The sequence below is a fragment of the Drosophila mojavensis genome, unplaced genomic scaffold, assembly GCF_018153725.1.
Source record: "Drosophila mojavensis isolate 15081-1352.22 unplaced genomic scaffold, ASM1815372v1 contig_36, whole genome shotgun sequence".
Taxonomy (NCBI): Eukaryota; Metazoa; Arthropoda; class Insecta; order Diptera; family Drosophilidae; genus Drosophila; species Drosophila mojavensis.
In genome coordinates this window covers 8,251,708-8,275,443 of record NW_025318858.1, presented here as the reverse complement: position 1 = coordinate 8,275,443, position 23,736 = coordinate 8,251,708, and the positions used below count along the sequence as shown (strand labels likewise).

The following is a 23,736-nucleotide window of genomic DNA, read 5'->3' as shown; positions in this document are numbered from 1 at the left end:
CAGTTCATCATTGCACTCATATGCTCGTCTTTCATTTTCACTCATTTCCCATGCGCATATGCACCACTGTGCGATCGGGTTGCTTGGTCATCATCTGTTTGGCGTTCTCAACTTCTGTTCTGCACTGTCATTTGCTTGATAAGCATTCCGCACACACACACACACATACTCACATGCGTCCGGCCACACCCCGCGTGCGACACGACACAAGCTGACACGCCTCTAACAGCCAATAGGTGGCGCCACACACTCACCGAGTCAACGCGCGCCAGCCATAGTTTACCCACACACACACACACAAACACACACACACACATAGCCAACTGACGACTGTCGACCGTCGCTCATAAGCAATTCATGTGTTTGTAAACAGTTCAATTTAATTTTAGTGCCGCGGGTGCGAAATTGCTGCTCAATTATTAAGGCAAAGAATTATTAGAGCGCGCGGTTAACGGTGAATGGTGAGGCGAAAGCACCTTTTGTGGACCCCACATTAAAGAGAGCAAGTATATATATAAATATATATGCATATATATATATATATATGAATGTGCATATGTATATAAGGTCTCAATGCCGTCTAGTCATATTTGCCTAGCTCTTGTTAAGCTTCAGGTGTGGTGGGTGTGAACTGGGTGGGTTGGTTGAACTGTAGTTCGTTTAAGGTTTTTACCGCTTCGGCACATAATTGCGGCCAAAAACTGGAAGATAAATTACCCAAACTCAAAACTTTGACCTAAGCGCCGTTTCCGTGAGTAAGATTAATGATGCGGCAATTGCCAGCCATATAAACGCCAACTATCACAGCAACACCAGCAACAATAACAACAACAACAACAACAACAAGAGAAGCTTGAACAAGTTTATGGGATTTGAATCAAGGGTTGTTGTTGCTGCCAGTGTTGTTGTCGTTGGTCTGGGCCGAGTGGCTCACGGGCTAACAACATAATCATTTTAACAGCAGACCAACTGCGTTTGTGGGTGTGTGTGTGTGTGGGAGACTGCGCCACATGTGGCATACGCCTAGGTGCGAATGGTTGCATATTTATGGATGAGAATATGCAGACATACACACACACACACACACACACATAGTTAGTGAGTGAAAGATACATTTATTGCTTTGCCATAAACTTGAGTAATAAATTTTATTTTTATTGTGCAGCTCTCTCGCTCTCTCTCTCTCACTCTCTCTCGCTCTGAGCGACTCTTCGACTCTGACTGACTGACTAGCTAGGGAGCTGCTGATAGCTGTTTAGCTAGGGAGTCAACTTCATTTTTTTCTTCTACGCCAAATTGGCATATTTATGACCCTGGCGAAGTTCAGGCGAGAGGCAGTTTGCCAAAAAAAAAAAAAAAAAAAAAAAAAAAATGCCAAAAACGATAAACGACACTTCAATGAACTGAACTAAACGTACGTAGCGCTCGCATCCTGATTTATGCCACAAAATCTGATTTCAAGTTTAAAGTGAGCAAGATGAATGCACCCAGAAGCAGCGCCTGACTCAATATATATTTGGCTAATGGCCTCGGAGAGACGGCCAAGTGTTCGCTCGCTTTTGCCAAATGCTCAAATCTTGCCAGCGTGAAATGAATTCATAAATTCCATTAGGCAAAAATATTTCATATAACTTTTTTTATGCCTAACATATTGCAGAGAATTACATAATAAGTTATAAATAAATTTTCAAAATATTCCAATCAATTTTAATTAATTATATTAAATGCTTTTCTAACACACAAAGCAATGATATAAAACAATTTTCTGCTGTGAAACGATAAATGGAGTATATTAATGATGGTTGTAAAGTGTATGCAAGAGGCTGAAGGAGGCGTGTTTTATACCATATAGCATATATGTTCTTGATAAGGATTGACACTCGAGTCGGTGCCTCGAGTCGAATCATGCCTGTCTTCTATCTCTATCTATCTCTTCAGAGGCCCGTTCATCTGATTTTCTGTTTGTCTCTCTGTCGTCTGTCCGTCCGTCTAGTTTTGCTTCAGTCGGAGCATATATTTTAATGATTGTCTGGCCGAACGTATAACTATGGGCCTGTTCTGTCTCTTGAACTTTTGTCTGATTTAACACCTTTCCATACGTCAGTTTGTCCGTCTGTTCGCCCGTATGTACGTCCGTCTACCCATTCGTTTTTCTGACTATCAGTCCGTTCGTCCGACTGCCCTTTTGTTCCCGGTTCAATCGTCTGTCTGTATATCCGTCCGTCAGTCTGTCTATCCATTTATAGCTCAGTTTGCCCTTTCGTCCATATGTCTGACCGCCTGTCTGTTCATCATCCTTCTGTCCATCCGTCCGCTGTCCTTCCCTATGTCTGCTTTTCTTCCGTCCACCCACCCGTCCTTCCATTTGACCATCTGTCCGTCCGTTTCTTGCTCTGTCTGTTTGAATCCATAAACTTATCGACTTGAGCAGTCAAAGGAGCTATCGCCTTCAAATTAGAAATTTTTCTTTCAAAAGCTTCTATAAAAAATAATAAATAACTTTTATAATAAGTTTAATAGCTTTCTCTAACTTTTTCGATTTGCTTGAAACAGAAAACAAATCGATTTCAAACTTCAATTATTTGAATACGCTCAAACAGAAAAACTCATTAAATTAGGTTTCCATTTCCACTTCACTCAGAATAATCCAGGCGGTAAAACAAAGCACTTGGGCAAAGGTAAGTTAGACACTCCCAATTTAAATGATTAGAAATTTTTAAGGTATCAACTCATCTGTCTTGCTCAATACATAACATTCCTATATATACCTATATATACATATCAATATTTATATAAAAACATCGATTTTATAAGGTCTTAGGTTCCTGTAAGGTTGAAGATTCAAAATCGAATTCTATATAATATGATTTTTGAAATAACAAGCTTTCAAAGGTTTTATATTTCATGTGAATTATTAAAGAAAGTATTGTCAAAATCAAAATTGAGTTAAAATTTCTAAGCTTAGAGATTAAAATACAATATTATCTAAAAAATATGCCTAAAACGCAATTAAAACACACTTCATATCCAGACAGAGAACTGCAACAGTTGGTATTCATAAACGAAATCAGAAAACAATCTCTCATTTTTAATTGCATTTCCTAGATTTCAATTTCTGTTGGACTAAGCTGAAATCCAATTCAAGGCCAAATGTTTCATGTCGAAATTGAATTTGGTAAATCTTACTGTAGGTCAACACTTGGCCAAGGCAATAATTGCTTCATTATGTATTTAAATGTGACTCGTGCCACGCCCTTGTCAGAAGCTCAGTTAGCTTGGTGTTTCGTGAAATTTATGAATTTGTAGCATGATTCAAGTTAATCACGTGACACATAAAGCAGAGCGCAAAAAAGCATTATTTAAATATCTTAATGCGTTTAATTTACGAGTATATGCCATGTGTAACAGTATTTCTATGTGTGTAGATGTGTAGGTGGGTATGAGTGTTGTGCATAGCTTATGCCCATGCCTATTTGGGAATATTTAAATTTTGGGCCAGGTGTATAATTAAATTGGAACTTGCGAACAGCTCAGGCGATATCTGGGCACGCACAGAAGGAGAGAGAAAAACAAAAAACGCCGAAAAACGAAAAAATAAAACCCTTCAAGAACAAGGTGAAAATGTTTGTATATTCCCATATTTCTTATTTTTTTTTTTTTGTTATTGGATTTTTTTTGTGTTTTTGAACTTGTAACCAGGCATTGGATGATTATGCAAAGCACTTGACCCCACAATGGGTCCACAGAAACCGAAACCGAAACCAAAACAACAAGAGCAGAAGCAACCGAAAAGCTCAAAGTTTGCGTAAATTGAAGTTGGGCCTAAGCTGAGGCGCTTAACTTGTGTGCTCCCGGCTGACAGATAGCTAGCCAGCTAGCTAGCTATATAGATATATAGATAGATAGATGGATAGATGGATAGATGGATGAATATATGTAACATTGTAATGCATGCCAAGTCTCCAGGCAATTTTCACATGATATGTGTGTCAATGACCCCCACGGGAGACCAGCGACTCGAGGGCCAATGGGAGTCAATGCATAGCAGAACCTTGACGTCGGACCTCAACGGAGCTGGTCTGAGCTCAGACGCTGATATGCGTGTGCCCCTGTTATAAACTTAATTAATGTATTAAACTTGCAAGATGTGCTCTACTCGCACTACGCACACATACACACACACACATACACATACGTTGGTTCGTTCGTTCCGTATTTTATGGGAGGGATGTCTAAACTGCTTTCGAGCTTAAGCAAATTTATATAAATGAAAGTTGCTCCTTTGCTAGATATACTATATAAAAGATGGATATAAACAATTTATATTGGGTATATAAGTTTGTTTTGTGGGTGGTTTACGTTTTCTAACTGCAGAACTTATATGGAGCAAATAAAAAGTTTATTTTATATATAATACAAATAAATATAAATAAATCATAAGTTAGTATATTTCTGATGAATTTCAAAAGCCAAGAATATGTATGTATATGCATTAATATATACATATTTTTTATTAAGGAAATCCAAATTAATTTTTATATATTAAGATTTGTAAGGCTGCCTCCGGTATTATATATAACGTATATTTATATGTACATTCTCATATATAAGCAGCTTTAAAAACGCTGCTTTTAATCTGATATTGAAGAGAGATTTCTTTTTGTTATGGTGTGCAGTAAGTGCTTAAAGATTATTTTCTTTTCTTTTCTTTATGAAACGCTGGAAGTGGAGCGAAAAACAGATATTATGAAAGATGAAAGAAAATATACATATACACACAAATTTGAACATATATACTATATATGTACAGAAAATTTATGAAAATTAATAAAGGACTGAATTAAATTTTAGGTATAATTTCTGTAAATATACATAAAAAATATAAATTTCAATTAAATTGATTAAACAAATTGAATGATAAAAAAGTAAAGATATAAAATCTTCTTTTACAATTTGAAAAAATGTTTGATAAATAAATTTTGTTATTAAAATTTAGCTTTTCATATTTTTTACAGTAATTCGATTATTATTTAATACTAAAAATCATAATATACATATACAGTTAAACTTATACGTTTTAAGTAATTTATATTATGGTATACTAATAAAGATGGAGTTGTTAATAGAGGAATTTTTTTTTTTTATTTATTCCAAAATTTGTTTCTTTTTTTTCGATACTTATTTTTTTTTTCATAAATTAGCCTTACTGAAAACTATTTAGTCTATTGTTAGAACAGCCCTCGTGTGTCATATATGTCGTTTATATAGCACTTCTCTCATTAAATGCGTAAATTTAATTGGCCCAACGTCACACGCGTCGTATAATTAATGACGTAACTCAAAGCAATACAGGAACAGAGACAACACAAACTGAACCGAAGGGAACCGAACTGAACTGAACCGAACTGAACTGAACTGAACTGAACTGAGCTGAACTGTACAGAAAATAACGGTGCACAGCGTGAGAGAGCCAACATCATCTGAATAAGTCATAAGGTCTTGGCTTTCAAACAGCAACAGCAGCAACAATAACAACAGCAACAGCAACATCAACAACAACATTAGCCCAAATAAGCCATATCTGTTTCTGTATTCGTATTGACTGGCAGTTAACATGGCCAGGCAAAAAGTTTGCTTGAGTTTTCAACTGCTAGCAAAATTGTCCTGTGCATACCAAAAATAAGGAGAAGGCAAAAAAAAAAAAAACAGACACAATTGCAACTGTCATCCATACACTCTCGCACACACACTCACATACATATAAAGTAGACAATATATATAGAGTATAGTCGGTCGCATGTATTTGGCAACAATTTATAAGGGCAATACGTGCAGGGCATATGCCGGCGAGACTTCCTGTCGGGAGGACAAGCGTTGACTGCAACGACTTCAACTGCAAAAAGACGGGGGAATGAAAGCAGTGCGAGAGAGAGAGAGAGGGACGACGTTGCTGTGGCATATAAAGTATGAGGTTGAGGACAACTATGCGAAGTCCACGCGTGTGCATACCAATTGCAATGTTGGCAAACATTTGAAAAAGCCAAAAACGGAACTCGCAACTGGTAGCTACAAATGCAACTTATGCGGGAAACCTGTCCCAGCAACTGCACCAAAGAAATTGACAAGAAATATGGCATATAGTAGAGGCAAGGGATAAGCACGACTTAAGAAATACATGTGCCATAAGTGGATATTAAACAGATGGAAATTTCACAGCTTGCAGAGAGAGAGAGAGCGAGAGCGAGAGAGAGAGAGAGTATAAAAAAAGTTAAGTTATAAGTTTTGACTGACAAAGTATAAAAAGTAATAATTAAAATTGATACAAATTAAATTAAAAAATTTATTTCATATATTATGAATAAAAAATTATTAAATTCAATCAATATTTTAATTAAATTTTTGAAACCAAAATATTTTGTTTGTTAAATTTAAAATAAAATATTACGAGCTATATAAATTTTAAAGAATATATATATAAAAATTACTTTAATATACTTAATATATTTTTAAATATATTTTTTTTATAGAAATAATATAAATTCATTCATATTTAAATAAAATAAAGAATGAATATCAATTATTATTTAAAGAAACATTTTTAAAATTTATTTTAACATTATTAACAATAGATTTTAAGGAAATATTTAAAAATTTATTTTATTTATTTATTATTAACAATTTACTTAAATTTATACAATAATCAATTATCGTTCATTTGTACAGGCAAACGACAAACATCCGCTCCAAAACACATACAATTCGTACAGGGTATCACACAGGAACAGGCAAAGGCAAGTTCCAGAAATTGCTCGCACTGCGTTGGCATGTACCGTTGCTGTCGGCTAACTGTATTCCCCCTGTTGTTGTTGCTGCTGCTGCTGCTTTTACACAATTCGATAATAAATATTACAAGCTAGACAATAACAGCAACAACAAAGAGCTACAAAATAAGAAGTAGAGGAAGCGAAAAGAAAAGAAAGCAAGAAACACGAAAAGTTGAGCGCACAAAACGAGCGAAAACAAATTAAATTCGGTTTGCCGTTTGTCGTTTTCTTATTCTTTTCTTTTGCTATTCTTTCTTTTTTCTCTCGTTTTGCACAAAAAAAAAAAAAAAAAAAAAAAAAATTTTAAGCAATTACGCGAGGCGTGTTGCCAGCTCCAGATGTCAGAGCGAGTGAGAGAGAGATAGAGATACAGAGAAAGAGAGAGTGAGCAGCATTGATTACAAGCGTGAAAATGTATTTCGCATATGCGACAGAGCGCCGCGAAAATACGACTAAGAAAATCGACAGCACAAAAAAATCAAATAAAATAAGTAGGAACGCAGGAAAGGGAACGCCGCAAGGTATGCTATGATTTTTTGATTTTGTGGCCTAGTCCGCAACTCAAGCAAATCCCGGGTTGATTCTCCTGGTTTCTTGTGCACTTCACAAAAGGAAGAATAGCCATTGTAATAAATTTAAAAGGGTTTGACAGCTGTTCGTTAATTGAAATCAAAACCTAAGCTACCAAAGAGATAAAAGAGAACAGAGAGAAAGAGAGAGGGCGAAGATTTAGGTTTAAAAGGAGAGGAGTGGGGAGTAGCATAATAACATTTAAATATAATGAAAACAAACTTCACTAATTTTCAAAGAGGAAAAAACAATTACAAAATTAAAATTATTAAAATAATTAAAAAAAAAAAAATAGAGAAATAAAATTTTAAAAATAAAGTATAAAATATAAAATATCTTTTTTGTTTATTATTTATTCACCTCACTATCAGATTTCAGCTATATTGCAGTGCAACACTTAAGCTCTAGTTTTTTAAGCCTTACGACATTTTCATCTAAAACGTATCTATTACAGTTGCTGAGATTTTCTAAGTGTATCTCCGTTTCGCTACAGTTGCCAAATAGCTTTCAATTTTGATTTTCTTTTTTTCTAATATTATTTTTGTTTGTTGTTATTGTTATTGTTGCTGTCACATGTATTTTCAGTCATCTTGAAAAATGTACTTTTTATGCTTCATTACGTTGCGTTTTCCTGTTGTCAGTTTTTCTTTACATTTCGTTTAACATTTGTCACTTTTATAGCTGCATGTGTGTGTGATTGTATATATATAGTATATGTATATGTGTATGTCTGTGTGTGAGTAGATATATGAGTCTGTCTGCATATTTGTACATATGCCTCGCAGCTGCCCATCTTCATTTTGGTTTGTATCTTCTCATTTTTTTTTCCTGTGTCTGAATTGCTCTGATGTTATTGTTGCTGTATCTCTTATTGTTGCTGTTGTTGTTGTTGTTGCTGTTGTTGCTGTTATTATTGTCGCTAGCATTTCCATCAACAGCTGTTGCCATCCCAGCCCAGCCCAGCCTCTTTACAACTTGATTTAAGGTTCAGTTGATATGTCGCCATTTCGTTCCATTTCTGTCTTTATCTCCTGCCACTTTCTGTCTGTCTCCCCTGACAAATGTCATGTTCAAATTGTAGACTGAACTTTTGACTTTTGACAAGCTCTCTCTTGTGGCTGTGATAGATAGATGGACTTGATAATGTATAGAGTCAAGGTCGCAACAAACCAAAGCAAAGCAAAAAAAAAAAAAAAAAAAAAAACAATCAATTTGGCCAAACTATCCTAAGCTGAGCTTTTTAATTTGATTTTGCTTGAAAATGAATATTTAAAACTGAAAAATTAAATATATATATATAGAAATTATATCGACGTTATTTTCTCTCCTTCGTTCTTGATTTTGATGTATATATAAACTTGTTTTTCCTTTATTCAATCATAACAATTTTATATATATAATTCCTCTGATATTTCTCATATTTTTCCAGCTCATTTGCTACATCTTTCTGTGCTCTTAGAGCTATTTGAAATATAAATTGGGCAAAATATCTCCATATAAGCGATGTCTGTTCAAATTGTTTGGCAAATTTTGATTTTCCGTTTATTTGGTTTCAGATTCTCTTGTAGCGTTTAATTGGTACTCATCTGCCTCACTTATGCCGAGAGACTTGGTCATTTTTGAAATAATGCTTGTCTACGATTTTTGCTTATTCCGACAAGTGAAGCACATCATCTGCATCAGTTTGTAGGAGAAAAACAATGCACTAATGATGCCACAGCCAGAGTTTGGACCAATCTTGGCCCCCCTTTCTTGTGCACAAGAGATGACGAGACTGCTAATGAGCGGATACAGACAGCATTAAAGGAAAGGCTGAACAGGATAACAAAAAAAATCTTTTTTTTGCAGTGCAACGAACATTGGAAGAGTCATGGCACAGAAATTGATTTTGGGAAGAGAATGAAAGAAGATCTCTCAATAGATTCTTATAATTCTTTCATGTTATCCTTAGACTGGTATTTAGCATTTAGCAATAATTTATTTATTATTAGGAATATTATTAAAATTTAAAATAGAAAAATATTAATTGAACATACTGCAAAAAAAATTTAAATATGTCTATATTTTTAAACTTTTCTTAGGTAAATTTCAATTTAATCTTGGAAATACAATAAGAATATTTAATTTGAAGATTTGCGATTCGCAATCAGACTCTAAGTTTCCTGTCCAAGAGGGACTATGAAATACAGATAATTTAATTTAATTTTGGAAGAAACGAAATATTAAACTATAAAAAAAAAAAAAAAATCCCCTTTATACTGGACTAAAAATTGTTAATAAAAGGCTTAGTGGTAGTTAATGTAGTAATAGCTGCTCTTCCATTGCATAGAGTTTATGTGTGTTTAAGGGTCCGTCATTAGGCATTGATCTATCAACAGTTTGATAGGGAGCGAATGTTCAGCATTCATCAGGCATCGCATTAGCGTGTTAAACTACTTAACACACACACACATACACGCACACGCGCACATATGAGCCCACAGCATATCCGCGCCAAATGGAATCATTTCAATGGGCGTGGCTCGTTGCGCCTGATTGAATTAATCAGCTTCATTATTTTCGTGCTATTTGGCTTTAATGTATTTACGAGCATGTTTCAATTAGAGGCACGAGCCTGCGAACAAAAGCCCCGACATAAATTCTAAGACATTGAATGACTAAAATATACACACACGATATATATAGACACATGTACATATATATTTAGAGCTAGGTATGTGAGCATTAAAGAAGAGCTTCAAGTGGGGGAAATTTATGTGGCTACGTGCAAGGCATTTGGCCAAAAATCTCAGTTAGTCAGCAGCAGCTGAGTGTGTGTGTGTGTCTCACTCTCTCTCTCTCTCTCTCTCTCTCTCTTTCATTCTCTGTCTGCATGCGTCCTTGTGCATGTGTCCTCGAGTGTGCATTTGGCATTTGCGGCATGCATATTTAATGTGATCATGAAGCGAGCCATTATTGAAATTGGTTCACAATACCAAACAGACAAATAACCGAAAACTTCAACCCAACTACAAATAAATAAACATTTCCAGCTGCATCTATGACAGTGTGTGTGAGAGAGAGATTGTCTGTTTGTATGTGTACTTTGGTTGTTTAATCAAAAGTCTTGAAAATATTTTCATATCATGTTTAGATTGAGGCATCCAAAAAAATGCTCCAAAAGTATGACCGACTAGCTGATACCCGGTAATTGACTTTCAGAGCTAAGTGTAATTTACCCATTTCTTTTGATAAACTCTAAATCTCCAGCTCTTATACCAGTTATAGTAGACCATATAATACCACGCCTTCTTGGGCGTACCGGCTAGGTCTTAAGTTTTTAGAAGAGATTCCAAATTGAATGTTCTGACCGAGATGATCAGATGTCTAAGGATAGATATATTATACTAACCCAATATACTGTCTTGCATTCTTGTAAGAGTTTAATAAAATAAAGATATGCATTAAAAATATCCCAAAAAAATATATCTTAATATATCAATCACAGCCATGACTAATGTCATGTCAAGCACATTCAACTCTGCTGACGCATTGTCATAGAGCTACAGGGTATTAATATGACAATTGATGATAATGTTGATAGCAAAATCATCATCATCATCATCATTATCATCAGCTGCTGCTGCTGTTGCTGTTGGCTGTTGTTGCTTCGTTTTTTTATTATTGTTCAAATTACGCAAGCAATCAATGCCATCGCACAGGGAGCACAGCCCCTCAGACAGGTGACAAAGCGCAGTTACAGATACACGCATTTGGGTATTGGATAACACACACAGGCACACATAGTCGCAAGATGTGAGCACAACAAAGCAAACCACACACATACAGACAAACATATATTATATTCAATAAGCAGGCGACATATTGATAACAAAAGCTTTGAAATATATACAAGTAGGAAGAGAGAGTGAGAGAGGGGGGCAAGAGAGATTCCAGAGAAGCCTTCGCTCTATGGTGTAGAAAATATTGAATATACACCAAGCACACACACACACACATACACAAAGGAGCTGAGCAGCTCGAAGCATAAAACATTTTGAAATTGTGAAAAAATTGTATGGCTCTGGCATTGTATTGGATTTTGTATTGTCCAATTGGAAGAACGGGTGTGCGTGTGTATGTGTATGTGTATGTGTGTCTATGAGTGAAGTAGAAATCTTATTGAACATATGTTGATATGTCTCTAGCGCTGCCGTGGGATTAGACTACGGTATGCACCACAATTTCTATTATATGAAAAACGAGCTCCAGCAGAAAATAAAGAGAGAGAGAGAGAGAGTGTGTGTGGGAGTGAGAGAGAGAAGTGGAGCAACTTGAGAGAGGGAGAGACTTGATGCAGTATGGGTGAGCTGAGATGATGCCAAAATGATACGACTATGAATGCAATCCACTAACCACAAAAAACCATTTAAAACTGCCAGAGCCAAAAAAAAAAAAAAAAAAAAATACATACGTAGTAGTAGTGGAAAATGTGGAGTACGAAATCTGCACCGGAGGATGCAAATGAGAGCGTGTTTTCGACAAAGTCAACGGCATCTCCAACTGCCGCTGCTGCTGCTGCTGCTTCTTCTTCTTACACCCATCTTTCGTTGCCACAAAACACTGGCTAAAACGTCGCTTTGTTGCATGTGTTCGCCTGCACCCCGCAAACAGCTCAGCTCTCTCTGTGTCGCTCGCTCGCTCGCTCTCTCAGTGTGTGTGCTTCTGCTGCTGTCACCTAATCCCCTTTTTCAATAAGATTTAAATTTGCATTTGACACATATTGGACGACGACAACGCCAACAGCAGCAACAGCAACAACCACGACAATAACCATCGACAACAACAACAACAACAGCAACGACAACAACGACGACGACAACGCAACAAACACCGATTGCGATTCCAAATGCGAATAAATATTGAAAACGGAGCGAATAAAAATGCAACATTTGACAGGTCGAAGATTACCTGCCCTATAAAGAAAACATTCACATGGTTTTGTATATTACAGCTGACAGAATATAAGATTTTAATACCTATATATGATACTCTCCCGCTTCTCTTGAGTAGAAAATTATATTCAATATTTTTTAGTAAATGCTTAAAATATGTTGAGTTTGAAAATCATATAATACAAGTATTTGATAAAAATAACAACCATCAAATAAACGAATATATGAATACAAGAATACAGGCATAAAATAAAAATCTAAATAAAATTATAGACAACTATGTTTTATTTAATATGTATATATTTAATGACAAATAAATATATAAAAAAATATTTTTTACTATGTACATGTTCCAATTTTAATATACTCAAGCTTCAGTTTTAATAATTAATTTATTATATTTCTTTTCTTACTTTATGCAAAAGTCCATATCATAAAAAAATGAAAATAATTAAAAATTTTATTAAATAAAATAATTAAAAATATTATTACATATATCTGTATTTTTATTTATTTTTTTATATATTATTTTATTACTCCATATATTTTAAAATATATAATAGATACATATACAACATATGTATATGAATTTTTATTATTTACAAATATCTTATTAAAATTATTAAAATCTTATTAAAATGTGAAGAGAACAAAAGAAAAAATTAATATGCATGTAAAAGTAGACATATGTATCTTATAAATATAACAAATATAAAGACTTGAATAACAATCACCTCAGATCAATATGAACTCCAAATTGAATATGCAATTTTCTATAGCAAATAATAATGAAAATATCAAATACGATAAAAGCCAAAAATCTATACACCAAACAGTGCATAAAGCCCTCTCAAAAAAATGAAAGCAGGTGGAAATGCTTGCGAAAATGTTGAAAATGTGGGCAACGTGGGCGACAGGTAGACTCTACGCAGAGCTGCATAACTAAGAGCATATAGAGGCAGCTCTAGGTGGCAAACGGCAGCGTAAAAGAAAATGCGCGTTATTAGCATAGCTGTAGGGGCGGGAGGGGTACAGGTAAAACCCTTGAATTGGGTTTTACTTTGGTTAGTTGCATAGTTGGATATGTTGACAGGTTGGTTGGCTGCATTGGCCCGACTTCTGGCTTTGCCTGGGACAGAGTGTGTGTGTGTGTGTGTGTAGCTCTGGCTGACATGTTATGTGATTTGATTTGGTTTCACTCTATGCCAAAGACAGAGAACAGAATTACAATGGGGTAAGTACGTTTTGGTACGGAAACCTCATTAGCTGGCATTCCATAAGTCTGCACACAAACGGACATGACAGACAACAAATGTCTACCTGCCTCACCACCTGGCCAACTGCTGCCGTTGCCGCTGGCTGTGCTAAATAGCTGGCAATAGCTTTAAGCCCCGCAGAAGGGCAATGCCAGGTGAGCTGCAGTTATGTGGTTAAGGTAATTGAGAAGGTTCCTAAGACATGCCAAGCATTATCGAGTAATCTGTATGAATGCGTAAGAAGCTCGTGACTAATTTGACAGAAATGTGAAATGTCATCAAGAGTAAATATCATAATAATTTAGATACTCATTGATGGATTTACAAGTTACAATGCTGTTAGTAAGTTATGTATGATAGATTCAAAGCCTTGATATATTATAAAGGTGGTATTATAATTATATATGTGCATGTATAATAACTTCATATTGCATTTACAATATGTCCGTACAAACGCAAACCAATCCGCCCTTATTGAAACTTAGGTTTTAAATAATAAATCTACTTTTAACTGATTCTAGCATTTACATAATTAGTTTAAAAATTATCGTATACATATTTAAAATATGTTATATTCTGAAAATTAGCTCTTCACAACTTTCCACCTTAAAGTCGAAACTGAAGCTGAGTTATAGCTTTAAGTAAATAATAAATCAGTAATAATATTTTAATAATTAACAATTCAATAACTATGTAAGTCTACAAAGTTGAATACAACAACAATTTATTTTTACAATTTATACAATGTAATTCTAAAGCCGTTCGGCTTGCTATTTTGGCACTAAACTAAACTGCTGTAGCTCTCACAGATCTATTCGTTTCATTTCAATTGAATTTGAGTTATTTTCTCTTAAAATTCAAAGTATTTGTGCTGTATATTAGACCACTTCGCCGCTATTGAATTTGTAGCTTTAAATTTCAAATATATGTACTCGTTCACAATCGAAGCTGTGTAGTATCGATACTTATTTTTTTTGCGCCGAAACAAGTTACAGCATCGCAAAACCATGCAATCCATTCCGTGCAAAACCTTTTATAATTTGTATCAAATTTTGATTTATCATCGACCTACCATTTGTTACGTTAAATGAATAGCTATACGTTTTTATGATTATATATCACTGAATTTTGAATTTCATTCGACGTCTCTTTGACAGACAATATATCGAAAAAAAAAAAAAAAAAAAAAAATAAAATGCTATTATATTCTGATTCTTAGTTACACAGTACCGTTAGCCAGTGTTGCCATATTGTTACCATATAATAAAATAATAAAAGTAAAATATTTAGAATGAGCAATAAATTATCTAACTCTCTTATCTACTCCTTCTTGCTACCTAGACACTTAAGAATAATACGAAAATATTTTATATGTATATCTGCATTTCATACTCTTTCCTCTCTTTTATCCATTTCCTTTCATTCAACATTTCGCACTACCCATAACACCATATTTTAGATACCTGCCATTTCACTAGAATTTTTTCTTAAGAGTTTTTGACTTATTTCTCAATTTTCTTCTGCTCTGCTTTGCTTTTCACTCCCGTCTTTTGCACTCTCAATTTTCTTCGCTCAATCGGAACTCACACTCTCACATCATTTCCGACCTCTTTGACGATTTGCCTTTTGCTTTGCAGACTTTTTTCTCTTTTTCAGCTTTCCAATTTTTAACAACTTAATTTAACTATTTTTGCTGTCACTTTCACTCCCTCTGCACTGCTCTAATTGTGTCTCGTGTCGCATTCAATTCTATTTTTTGCGTTCCGATAGCTTCTCAACTTTCTACAGCTTTTCCACGTTCTCACACTTTTACGTATTTCGCTTGTGTATCTCATCTGACAACACATTCGTAGCTCGCATTGGGGCTGGGACTGGAGCTCGAGCTGCGGCCATTGTGTTGCATGTATCCAACTTGGCTCGCTTCATTAAAAACTAAGTCCTTTTAAATTGGCGCCCGCACCAATTGGAATTCATAGAGGGAAACAAACGGGCGAGCATTTTCCCGCTTTTTATTTTTTTCTTTTTTCGTGTGTGAGTGTGTTTTTTATGCTCTGTAGCTAGTGTGTGATATGTGGAGTTTGATCAGCTAAGAGAACTTTATGCTAAGGCTTCAAGTGCTAAGAAATATAGGTAAGGCCAGTTTCAGAAATGTTTGAAGAAATACATATATACTGAGTATGTTTAATATTATTTGTGTTTTTTATTTTTAATTTTTTTTTTTTTTTTTTACATATTCATCTATATTTAATCAAGCTATCAAACTACTTAAGCTGTCCACAAACAAAGCGAAGTTTTTTACGAATCGATAAATATAGATATTCATATTCTACTCTATTTTCATTAATTGTTTGTAGGCTTTGAATTCACATTATTTAAATTCATCTGTCATATTAATTCATCTGTCATAGCATAAGCATCGTCATATTTCCTCTTCTATTAAATGATAAATCTATAAAGTTTATTAATCTCACTTTAATAAAATTTCAATTTGATAATATATCGATAAGTATTTATGTACATAATAATAATATTAGTAAAATATAAATCTAATAATACTACCCAATCTTAACAAGTTATGAACAGGCTAATTATCATTGAAGTGCGTTTCAATCAAAGTTTATTTTTAACAACTCGATACATATCAAGATATATGATATATGTATTCCTAATATACTAGGAATATATAATATATATATATACTAGTTAAAATTGTTTAGCCCATAGTTTGCTATGGAATTTAAACATATTCACTCAACCATTTCCTAATTTCAATGTTTTCATTGAATGCAATTATTTAAATAGATTTATCTATAGCTAGGGTATACGCAAGTCATGAGCTCTTTGGCTAAATTCCAAATCTCACTTGTTTTGCTTTTTTAAATACCAACGCACTTTTTTATTATTTTTTTTTTTTTTTTCATCCTTTCAATTTGGCTGCGTGCGTGCGCCCAGCTAATAGAAGCAGACGCAATGCGCGAGACCCGCTTTTCCAGCTATTTGGCTGGCAAATATTTGAGACCATTTGGCTTCTGGCCAACGAGCCGTTGAGGCGTTGCCATTGGCATCGTCAAAGGGTTTGCCTAGCAATGGCCCAGTCCCAGTCTCAGTCTCTGCTTCCCAGCCTCGCCCCCGCTGCTTGGGCAGCTGTTTGTCATCCGTGTCTGGCGGGCAATTTACGTTAAGGGACAAGACAGAGTGCGAGAGAGAGAGAGAGAGAAAGATAGGCATAGATAGAGATAGAGATGCCGTTAAATATGTTAAATAACAAACTATTTTGCATTTTTATTTTTATCTAACTCGTGTCTCGCTGTGTCTCGCCTTCTCTTTCTCTCATGTTTTCTTTGTATTCGTATCAATGGCCAAGCGCCGGGCATTAGGCAAATGTGAATGTGAATGTGAATGCGAATGTGAATGTGAATGCGAATGCGGCCTGTGTGAATGCGGCTCAGTCGAGCGTTTCGAATTCCTTAACGCAAATTTGTGCGGCTGGCAGCTAACCTCGGCCGCCCATCACCCCCTTACCCCTTTCCCCATTCCAACCCCCTTGAACCCGTTTCGCCCGCTCTTTACCCGCTGCTGCCGCTGTTTTGCGTTTTTGTTTGCACAGTCATGTCAATTTAAATCTATGTCAAAACACACGGCTTAGTTGAGGTTTATTTATGTCGGTCCAACTCCAACTGTCTTCGCCTCCCACTCTCTCTATCAGTATCTCTCTCTCTCTCTCCATCAGTTTTTCACTACCATGGCAATCTGCCTCTGCCTCTGCCTCTGCCTCTGCCTCTTTCATCTTCTCCATTTTAAGCGAATTCAATAAAAATGCAAACGCGTTTTTTATTTGCCTTTGCTAACATCACGTAAATGGATCTTTTGCACTATCTGAATAATATTCGATTTCCACAAATTTGTAAAATTGGTTTGGCAAACGTTTTAAGTGCGTTACCTTGGGCCCTCGGCTGAAATTCTAATTTAGCACTCAACGGTTACTCAGTTCATATTCATTGGATTAGCCTCAACTGTGAGTTGATTGAATGCTCTGTAAAAGTCTATATTATTCATGAAATATATACATACATAATGCATATCAGATTTCGTGGTTTAATTTCATTTAGTGTTCTGCGAGAGTTTAGTCATATATTAACAATTTGACAACTAATAATTTTTTTACTCCATGCATTATATTAATTTACTTTCAGCCTGCACTGCAGCTCTTAGATTTCAGCCATTTATAAAGAGATTACGATAAGCAGCTTATTATATTATTTAATATAGAGCTACAAATATATTTTAGCCAGTAGTAAAGAAAAATATATGTATATAATACTTCAGATAAGAAGGCAGCGCAAAAAAATAAAAATCCAGATTTTCCCTCAATCAACTTTATGCTTTGACTTATCAGCTGTTACATTCATATACATACATATCATATACATATATCAAATGTATGTATAATATACATTGTATATACACTTACAACTCTCCTTCTATATTAGTTTTGTATCTTTTGGCCATCCAACACTGTGTCTGGGGACAAACTATTATGCGCTCGTGGATAGGACATAAAACTGTTTTGATGGATGTGCCACAATCACAAATTGTTTCGTTTTTCGGCTTTTTGGTTACTGCCCTGAAAATGTCCAACTGCATTCATATGATTAACATCAATCAGGGCGGTTGCCCAAAGGGGGCGTGGTAGCCATGACCCGCACTCTTCCGCTCGTAATTAAAAATCAATCAGCGTGTGGCATACAGCTTAATGCTGAACAGCAGCAACAGCAACATCAACAGCAGCAGCAGAAGCATATAGTCCGATAGACTTGACTACCGACCGCTAGATGGCGTTTCGCTGCAATTGAGCTGTGTTGTGGCTTTGGCTGACGAGCTCAGTTGAATTAAGTTTGATTTAAGCAGTTCAATGAAAGGGAATTTCATATAGCTGACAAATATTTGATTGGAAATTGATTGTTAAGCTAAATAAGCTGAAATACAGATTAAGGGCTTAAGTTGCGCTAACCAAGTCAAGTAACATGAAGACATTAGATAAATGAATAAGCATTAATTTGTTGTTGTTAGTGTTTTCCTTTTTCTTTTTTTTTTTTTTTTTTTTTTGTTGTTGTTGTTGTTGTTGAATAATCCTTGTAACTAAAGGAATTAATTTTCATTTTCTTTAGTTAATGACTCACTACTTTAGCACTCTAAGAGCTTATTGACCTCTGTTAAACAAATTTTTCGAATAAAACAAAAGCCAATATATACATTCCATATATACATATACATATGTATATTCCAAATAACAATTTTTCAATATTTTATAATAAATTACAAATAAATTCTCATAATATTCCTCACACTGCAGCGCAGCCCAAGCGCTGTCGCAGCTAATTGCGCAGTTAGCAGAGCGCGTATAACAGCGTCTGGATGCATATGTATGTATGTGTGCATAGTAGAAGTGCAGAATGATTAGAATATCAGCTTGGAGGGTTCAGGGTATCTCCTAGTCGAGCAGTCTCGACTGGAGCCTTCTTACTTGTTTTTCATCAACTTTTACATTACTCATACATTAAACTAATATTAAATATAACTTGAAATAAACTTCATAAATTCCTTAACTTTTGATAATTTAGCAATCAAAGCTTACAGTTTGGAAATTGGCTAAAAGTCAAAATGTCTAAAAGCATCTCACATTTAGGGGACGGAGGGACTTCAGTTCAAGTCCTTGGTTTCCAAGTTTCCAAGTCCTTGGTTAACACCCACTACACACATCAAAGTCTAAGTCTGACTCAGCTCCGAGTTTCTGTTGCTCAGTTTTGATAGACAGCACCCAAAGGCCCAAAAGCCTCTGGCTGGTATTTATTTGTTTATGAAATGTTAATTAGCTGCAATAAACCAGACGTAACCAAGAAACAAAATGCTTTGCACACAGGCTTTGAGTTTGAGACAATGGCATTTCAGGTATGAAGCGGAGTGGGATTTGCTTCTCTTAAAAAAAAAATAATAATAATAATAATAGACAGAAAATTCAGTTTATTATAATTTTCACGCTTGTCTGAGTTGAGTAGACCTTTTTGCTTCGTCTCTCGGTGGGAACGATTTAACCTTTATCAACCGATAAGGCTTTCGTTCTTTATTCTATTTGCCAGATGAGAAACCACAATGAGAGGAAGATGAAGAGTAAGAATGTTGCAGTTGGGGGATCATGACTACATAATACCCTTTCATGATGCGAAAATAATTATTTGGGGGTTTATGCACTAACTTAATTTTACAAATATTAATTCTTAATTAAAATAGAGCTTAACGAAGCTCAAAATAATTTTTTTTGTGAGCACAGACGTATGGAAAGACATTAGAGAAAAACCTATATACCCTTTACAGCCCACGAGCTAGTATAAAGAAAATTTCTGTATTGCTTAATTACCTTTCCTTTTAGGTCATACATTTCTGAGAATTGAGAATTGAGTTTGTCTCTTATCTTGCTCACTATTTATAAAAATATTTATATTACACAGATTATTCTTACTCTCATCAAATTAGTTCAGTTTTACCTAGTACAGTGTGAAAGAGTATTTTATATATGTCTAGCATAGAAAATGTCAAATTTGTCTTGCTCTTCTAGTTTTTTTTTTTTTTTTTTTATTTATTTCCACATAGTTTGCCGCATTGTCCAGAGGCCAAAAAAGCATAAACAGATCAATAAAAACAAAACAACAGTTATAGAGCTGGGCTGGCGACATAAACTACTGTCAAGAGCAAAGGACAAACCCAAAAACCCAAATCAACAACGACAACAGCAACAGCAGCAACAACGACAGCAATGAAGCAACTGTCGCAGTTCCCATGCAAATTTCACTGGCGTCCCTTAGTTACCCCGTCGCCCCTCCTCAACCAACTGTACGCCGACCGCTTTCCGTCATTAGAACTGTAGTCCATGTCTATTTGTTTGCACAAATAATGTGTAAGCAGGCATATTTTTGTCAACGAGGCTAATTCCAGTCAGAGATTTACGTGACAATGGCTTCAGGGCTGGCTAAGAGCTGAGAGCAGGAATTCTTTGGGAACTCCAACGGACGTTGGACGATAAGAAAAGGCCAAAAAAAAAAAAAATGGAATTGCCAACAACAACAGCAAGAAGAAGAAGAACAACAACATGTCATGCAGCTCGACACAAAAACAATTACAAAACAAGTTCCATCAAAGCGCTGCTGCTGCGAGTGAGAGCGAGAGGTGGGCAGGTGGCGAGGGAGAGTGAGAGTGAGAGGGAGATGGGTGCATACTAAAGCTGAGGTTAGTCTTCGTCGTTTTGCGGCCAGTCAGTCAGGCCAAAAAAAGCAAATATAACGGCAATGGCGAGAGGTAGGCCATGAAGCGGCATCAACAAAACTGGGTTAGCTGGCATGAGCGAGGGGTGGGAGGGACGAGGTCGGCTTGAGTACTTGCAGAAGTGGATGGCGCTGCTGCTGCTGCTGCTGGACAGCCACTCCTCCATTGTTAACACAAACATCTCTGTTGCGCTGCTGCTGCTTCTTCTTCTTCTTCTTGTTTTATTTTGTTTTTCTTCTCTGCTTCGCACCTATGCAGCATTTGCTGGCGTTGTCTCCACGTGGTTTATTGTATTGCAAAATGAATGTGTGACACATATCCCAGTTAGCCAAGTCTACAGCGGCGTTCCACTTGCGTTGACAACAATCAGAGCGATATCAACTGGGCAAATATGACATATGTGTCAAAAGCTATAAAGCTTCTTTGAATATTAAAATGATAAATATCATTTTAATTTCATTTTGTGGTAAGTTGTCACAGTACGTATACGTAATATACATATTACAATCCAAACAAAGCAATGAGAGAATATAACAAAAAAAGAAAATGTATATACATATACATATATACACTCCAATTAGGTGGACAACTTTAAATGACAAATGAATAAAAAAATAAACAAACGCAGAGATTCATTACAAATCTGCAAGAGAACTGAAACTGTAAATTTTTAACACGCCAAGGGCAACTCAATACACTCACATGCACATGCACATTCACATTCACACTCCCACTCCAGCCCTGACCAGCTCAATAAAAGAGATTGCCTTACGCCATGAGCATTTCATTCATATTTGTGCAGTCCACATTAAATACCGCAACTCTTCAGCTTTCCGCTCGTTACTTTACCCATCTCCCATCCTCTTCACTCATACGTTCGCCTGTCGCAGCCGTCGCTTGTTTATTGGCTGACAAGTGCTGTGCGTCCGGCTACTATTGCGGAAATGAGCAAATGACTAATGACTGACCAAGAGTCAAACGCCCAGTAGACGACGACGGCAGCCGTCATCTCTCTTCATCGCATTTCCCCTGCCCTGCTGTCAAGTGTGTGCTTGCGTGTGTATGTTTGTGTGTGTGTACATTGCGCTTCAATTAAAGAAACGCAGGAAATTGAACTTTTAGCGGGACAGTCATGGGGGACGGATAAGGAGGCAGCATCAATCGTTACGTTACGGTACCTACTTGTCTGTCTGTCTCTCCCGCTGGCCTAGCTGCCTAGCTGGCTGGCTGGTTGACTGCTGTTTGGTGGTTTGCTTTGTACTTAAAGCGAGACGCGCGTATCCGTATCCAGTTGTTGCATATAGTACAAGTATTTAAGTATGGGCTGCTGTTACAGTTTGAAGAGCACTTCACTTTAGCACTTTACACTTGCACATAAGCATGCACACACTCACTCATTCACATACAATCACACTCACACACACACACACACACACACACACACACACTCATATATGCAGACAATAAACAATAATCACGCTGTGTGCCTTGAAATATCTTGTGCGATTTCTTTGTACCGTTATAATTGTAACGCCACATTCACGCATTCACGTTCACCGCATGCCGACAAAAATATAACGAACGCGCGCGCGTGCACGTTAAACGTCTACGTTTACGTTCACGCTTACGTCAAACGCCTGCGACTTGCCGCTGCCGCCAACTGCTGTCGCGCCAAATAACAAACGTGTACTGACACATCCGCACAACATTATGCGCATTTTATGGCCGACGACCTTCGCCGTGGACTTCGTACATTTTTAGTACACCCACGAAGCCGACCCGATGACGACACAGCCGAATGGCATGCAATCAAAAAAACATTGTCCTAGGCGCAACAGACGAACGTTAAACGTGCCAAAAATGCAATGAGCCGCATTTAACGTGAGAGCGCCACGAAGAGAACGCCGAAGAGTGTGAGAGCATGCGCATAGCATAACGGTAAAATTTAAGAGCTGGCAATGCCCCGCTGCCCAGTTGAAAATTCAAAAAACCGGACACTGATTTGACGACGCTTTGACAATGAAGATGAATGAATGCGAGTTGTGTGGTGTGCACATAGGAGTGGAAAGGGGAGGGGAAAACCGAACGGGGGTCTAGTTGATTGAAGTGGAGTGAAGTGTGTGTTGTTGTGTGCCCTTTGACCGCAGGTGCCGGCCGACAGCTAATAAACTCGAAAACCCAAAATGTTCGTCGAATTTATTGTAAAACATTTCTAGCCCCGGGCACTAAGACTGACAAATGGCCACGCACCCAGGCAATTTGCAAGTTCCCTCCTCACCCCCCCTGCGCCCTTATTCCTCATGCTCAGCTAACCTATAAAGTTTACGCTCGTCTCTTTTGGCCATTGCATGTTTTATGCTCAAAGCGTTCGTTGTTGCTGTTCTTGCTGTTGCTGCTTGGTTTTTAATATACAATATTAGCCGGTAGTGATGTTTCAATTAATTTTTAAGGTAGTTCGAAGAAGAAGATGAAGATGAAGAAGAGGAGCAGCCATGATATAGCAGAGCTGAGGCAGAACAACTTCTAACCGCATGCTAAGATATGATGGCAGCTCCCAAACCAACAGACAAATAAATGGGTTGCTGCAAAGGGTAAATTTTTCATAGTTGGGTGGCTCATCGAATTTCGTTTCGGTCCGAGCTCAAGAAATTGCCGTGGATTGGAGATGAGGTAGAAATTGCGGTTAGCTGCATTGGTCAAGCGAATGAATTTAAGGACTTTAAACGATTTATTTCGATGCTCAAATTGTACCAACATATTGTAGATGTTTGACTGAGAACTTGACTGGGACTGAGAAGAAGAAGGAAGATATACCATTGATATAGATATATGCAT

The 23,736-nt window shown here is 36.3% G+C and overlaps 1 protein-coding gene across 2 annotated transcripts in view; it reads right to left on the bottom strand.

Moving 5' to 3' along the window:
• LOC6576336 (chaoptin) overlaps window positions 1-22,589 on the bottom strand; it is a 64,787-nt gene extending 42,198 nt beyond the window's left edge. For both annotated transcript variants that reach the window (XM_015165124.3, XM_002002291.4), the window contains exon 1: window positions 22,084-22,589. The gene's annotated coding sequence lies outside the window, so the exon portion shown is untranslated. The remainder of the gene's footprint in view (window positions 1-22,083) is intronic.
• Between the last annotated feature and the right edge of the window lie 1,147 nt (window positions 22,590-23,736).